Source organism: Amblyraja radiata, chromosome 9 (genome assembly GCF_010909765.2).
Source record: "Amblyraja radiata isolate CabotCenter1 chromosome 9, sAmbRad1.1.pri, whole genome shotgun sequence".
Classification (NCBI taxonomy): Eukaryota; Metazoa; Chordata; class Chondrichthyes; order Rajiformes; family Rajidae; genus Amblyraja; species Amblyraja radiata.
Genome location: NC_045964.1, coordinates 27873130 through 27879191, shown reverse-complemented (window position 1 = coordinate 27879191; position 6062 = coordinate 27873130).

The window sequence follows — 6062 nt, the reverse complement described above, 5'->3', positions numbered from 1 at the left end:
ACTTCCTAGTCCCATATATTTTCACTATCTCCCTGATATCCCATCTTTGACACTCTGACCTGCCAGGAGATCCCTGTAAATTGGGTCTGAAGAAGGATCTCGACCTGAAATACCACCTATCCATGTTTTCCAGAGATGCTGCTTGACCTATTGAGTTTCTCCAGCACTTGGTGTCCCAGTATACCAACTATATTGCACAGATTAAACCACTTCTTGCATCTTGAGGCATATTTACACCTTTCGCCTTTGCCACTACTAGATGGTTTCCACTACCATCCATCCCCTACTTTCCAAATTGGATTGAACATGACTCAACCTCATTCTCAACCTCCTGTTCATGAACGTTTCGGCAGGATAAAAATTATTCCGTGGAGTGGGGTGTGGTGTAATAGTTTTAAAGGAATGTTGCAAGCTGATGCTTCAGGGTCATACTCTTATAACACTATATACCCACTTTCTTCAATGGTCTCTTTATAGTGCAAGTTGCCTCCATAGTAAAAATAAATGTGTGCTTGTTGTGGCCTCAATCTAGGATAGTCTTGACAAGAGATTTGCTGGATCATTTTGTTTTGATGCTTTATATTTTATGTGGTAGCCATGTTGTGAATTAGAAATTGAGAATGGGTTAGAATTAGTGAATCCTTGTAATGATGTATATAATCACCAGTGATAGAAACAAAATACTGGAGTAACTCAGCGGGTCAGACAGCAATTCCGAAAATGGAGAAAAGGAATCAGTGCCGTTTCTGGTCAAGATCGGTCTTCAGTCTGAAGAAGTGTCTCGACCCGAAACCACACCTATCCCTATTCTCTAGAGATGCTGCCTGACCCGCTGAGTTACTCCTGCATTTTGTGTCTATCTTCGGTGTAAACCACAATTTGCAGTTCCATCCTATGCATAATCATCAGTGCCTCCTTCTTAATTTGTGTCTTTTGTTTCCCTTTTGGCCAGTGTAAGGGATGTGGGCACAATAAGCCTCTCATATCAACTGTACAAGACATATGCATGACAAATCAGTCTCAACACATGCTTGATGCTAAAAATAATTCACTGCTGAGGTTTCTCTTGATTTTTAGCTGATCCGTATTTCAGTGCGATGGATCATTTTTCTTTAATTGCTCGTGAAGAGTGTTAACACTGTGGCAAGATTGGGTAGAAATCTAGCATAAATCCTAAAAAAAAAGGCTGACTATTTTTGGGGTTTCTTGCCTTTGATGATAGCGTCAATATTTCTTCTATTAACTGTAGCACATTTTCATCTACTTACAAACCTAAATAAATGACCTCCTTCTTATTGAAGTCACATATGCTTTGTTTAAGCTTGACATTATGCCAATGCAATTTTCTAAACACTTCCTCAAGCATTTGAAGGCTCGCTGCCTCCATGCCAGTTGCAATTAAAATAACATCCTGATTGCATAGACAACGGTTTGAACATTTTTGATGCTAAGTTTAACCCATACTTATTGTATGAATACAACCATTTGTGGATATAAATCATCAAGAAATACTGGCTTTCTTCATTTACATTATTGGTGCAGCCACAAGAGAGACCAAGTCTCATCAAAGCACTGCGCGCTATTTCAACTTACAAATGTTAGAATATAGGCAATAGGTACTTACCATCTACTGATCAACTGCTTTATGAAGAGCCACTCTCCAGAGAACAGGATTGTGTGTCTATCCAAGTGACAATTACAATGGGTGATCCCCACTCATTTTGTTCTGCTTTGTACACAAAATTGCTGGGGAAACTCAGCGGGTGCAGCAGCATCTATGGAGCGAAGGAAATAGGCGACGTTTCGGGCCGAAACCCTTTCCCCCAGCAATTTTGTGTACCTTCGATATTCCAGCATCTGCAGTTCCCTTTTGAACACTTGTTCTGCTTTGTGCTGCTCAAGTTTGCTGAACCTTTTTTTCTGCTTGTGCTGCCTTTAGGATAGATTGGTCTAACATCTGGTTTGACAAGTTAATATGCTATAGAATCATAATTATACAGTATGAAAACAGACCCTTTGGCCAACTCATACATGCTGACCAAGATGCCTATCCAAGCTGGTTGCATTTGCTTCCATTTGACCTATATTTTTCTAAACTTTTTCCATCCATGTACCTGGCAAAATTTATTTTAAACGTAATTTTATCAGACTATACAGCTTCCTTGTTCGACATAACCACCACCCTCTCAGGACCTTTTAAATCTTTCTCCTCTTTCCTTAAATCAATGTGATCTTCAAAACTCTTTAGATTCTGGAGTAGTTCCTGAGGATTGGAGGGTAGCTAATGTAACACCACTTTTTAAAAAGGGAGGGAGAGAGAAAACGGGGAAATACAGACCAGTTAGTCTAACGTCGGTAGTGGGGAAACTGCTAGAATCAGTTATTAAAGATGGGATAGCAGCACATTTGGAAAGTGGTGAAATCATTGGACAAAGTCAGCATGGATTTATGAAGGGTAAATCATGTCTGACGAATCTTATAGAATTTTTCGAGGATGTAACTAGTAGAGTGGATAAGGGAGAACCAGTGGATGTGTTATATCTGGACTTTCAGAAGGCTTTCGACAAGGTCCCACATAAGAGATTAGTATACAAACTTAAAGCACATGGTATTGGGGGTTCAGTATTGATGTGGATAGAGAACTGGCTGGCAGACAGGAAGCAAAGAGTAGGAGTAAACGGATCCTTTTCACAATGGCAGGCAGTGACTAGTGGGGTACCGCAAGGCTCAGTTCTGGGACTCCAACTATTTACGATATATATTAATGATTTGGACGACGGAATTGAATGCAACATCTCCAAGTTTGCGGATGACACGAAGCTGGGGGGCAGTGTTAGCTGTGAGGAGGATGCTAGGAGGCTGCAAGGTGAGTTGGATAGGCTGGGTGAGTGGGCAAATGCATGGCAGATGCAGTATAATGTGGATAAATGTGAGGTTATCCACTTTGGTGGCAAAAACAGGAAAGTAGATTATTATCTGAATGGTGGCCGATTAGGAAAGGGGGAGATGCAACGAGACCTGCGTGTCATGGTACACCAGTCATTAAAAGTAGGCATGCAGGTGCAGTAGGCAGTGAAGAAGGCGAATGGTATGTTAGCATTCATAGCAAAAGGATTTGAGTATAGGAGCAGGGAGGTTCTACTGCAGTTGTACAGGGTCTTGGTGAGACCACACCTGGAGTATTGCGTACAGTTTTGGTCTCCTAATCTGAGGAAAGACATTCTTGCCATAGAGGGAGTACATAGAAGGTTCACCAGACTGATTCCTGGGATGTCAGGACTTTCATATGAAGAAAGACTGGATAGACTCGGTTTGTACTTGCTAGAATTTAGAAGATTGAGGGGGGATCTTATAGAAACTTACAAAATTCTTAAGGGGTTGGACAGGCTAGATGCAGGAAGATTGTTCCCGATGTTGGGGAAGTCCAGAACAAGGGGTCACAGTTTAAGGATAAGGGGGAAATCTTTTAGGACCGAGATGAGGAAAACTTTTTTCACACAGAGAGTGGTGAATCTCTGGAATTCTCTCCCGCAGAAGGTAGTTGAGGCCAGTTCATTGGCTATATTTAAGAGGGAGTTAGATGTGGCCCTTGTGGCTAAAGGGATCAGGGGTATGGAGAGAAGGCAGGTACAGGATACTGAGTTGGATGATCAGCCATGATCATATTGAATGGCGGTGCAGGCTCGAAGGGCCGAATGGCCTACTCCTGCACCTATTTTCTATGTTTCTATGTTTCTATCTTGTTTTAGGCTGCCTGGAATGTGCTACTAGGGGTGGTGGTGGAAGCAGACATGTTGGTGGCATGTAAGAGGTTTTTAGATAGGTATATGGATATGCAATGAATGGACGGATAAGGATCAAGTGCAGGCAACGGAGATTAATTTAACTTGGCATCATATTTGACATGGACATTGTGGGCTGAAGGGCCTATGCCTGAGCTGTACTATTCCATGTAATCTTGCATCATACTCACATGACAGGCAACTATTTTTCTGGCTAACTGGCAACAGCAGAAGTGCAGGCAGGCTATGTCACCTGTAAAAGACCAATAGGTTAGTGTTTAGCGGGGCCCTACCATGCCCCAAGGGAGGGCAGCTTTATGGACTCAGTTACAGCCTGCATAGCAGTCATGATAGCAGTGATCTAAGCTTTCTGCTTAAACTGGTCTGAGATACCTCTGTACCACTGGGATACCGAGCGGTTGTTGGAATCTGAATGGAATCTACAATGGAATCTGAAATATCACTCATCATAGCGGGGTCCACAAGAGTCTTGGAGGAAGACGAGTAAATCTTATGTGAGAGATAGCTGCAGCAAAGGTTGTTCTGATAAATAACCTCAATGTCTCCTCCAGGAACGCATGGGGAACAATGGAGGAAGAGACTGACTTTGGTGCCTTCCCACACAGTGGGATTCTGCTGTGTGGGGATGTTTTATGTCAAACCCTATAGTGTGTTGTGTCCCTTATTTTTATTGTATGGCTGTATGGGAATTTAATTTCACTGTGCCATCTGGCACATGTGATGAATAAATCTATCTTGTATCTTGTATCTTGTATACAAGTGCTCTTCAGCCTCTAAGCTGCTGTCTCTAGCGGTGACCATCTTGTCATTGAAGGATAGGTACTGGCAACATCTGGTCCAGCCACTGTGCAAGGTAGGTTTAAGCAGAGCAGGTTAGCTTTAACTGATAGTAGCAACTGATGATGTTGGGATTCTTGCAGTTGCTTGCAGCAAATGAAGAGTACAATTAACATTGACCACACAGAAAAATAATGAGAACATGGCACACAGTGGTGTGCTGCCTGCGTTACACTGATTGGACATAAATTATGCAATCCCAGGATCATTTTCAAGGACAATCTAAGTTAATTCGCAAATATTATAAATTGCATCAGTTTGAAACCTAAATTTTACAAGATTCTTTGAATAGGGTCAAACTGACTTTGAAAGGCAACTTTTTTCCAGACCTGTAGTATTGTATATATTTACATGACTTGATTCATCATCATAGTACCAATATTTTGTACTACAAATCACAGATAGCGAAATTTAATGTAATTGTTTTAGTGATCCCAACAGACCTAAGTTACAGAAAAGCAAAATAACATAGAAATTTGAAAATAAAGCAGAAAATACTACTCGCGGTCGGCAGATCATGCGGGACCCAGCATGGCGTGGGGGGGGGGGGGACGAAGAAGAGATGAGTACTTTTTATAACTTTGTCGGAGCCTTTGTGGCAACTCTTTGGTGTACTTTGTATGTAAAAATAATTTCACTGTACAGGTGCACGTGACAATAAAGTATCATCATCATATGTAGTATCTATGAGAAAAGAACCTAAATTTAACGTTTCAGTTCAACAACCTTTGTCAGAAGTTGCAGAAATGAAGTGATAGGATGGATGATAAGTGGTGGTCAACACCCTGTTATAGATCGTCTCTCTATTCTCTTTGTTCTGTCCCTTCTCTGCAACTTAAAACATGTTTAAATCCAAGTCTTACCGGGTAATTAACTCTGAGCATTCAGTTTTGAGATAGAGAATCATAGAGCTGTACAGCATAGAAACAGGCCGTTAGGCCCACCTTGTCGATACTGGTCAAGTTGGCATATTGGGCTAGTCCTAGTTGCCTGCATTTGGCCCATAGCCCTCTAAATCCTTCCTATCTTTCTATCCTATCCATCAAAATGTTTTTTAAAAGTCGTAAATCTCTCCCCTCACCTTACGCATATACCTAGTTTTTGAATCTCCCAACCTGGGAAAAAGATTGTCCACCTTATCCATGCTGCTCGTGATCTTGTACAACTCTTTAAGGTTACCCCTCAGCCTCCAATGTTCTTAAAAGAAAATCCCAGCCTCTCCAATCTCTGCTTATAACTCAAGCCCAGGTAACATCTTGGTGAATCTATATCTTACCCTCTCCAACTTAATGACATCCTTCCTATAGCAGGGTGACCAGAACAGCGCACTGTACTCCAAATGTGGTCTCACCAATTACTTATATAGCTGTAGGTGTAGTATGATGCCATAACTTTTGTACTCAATATCCTTCCCAATGATTA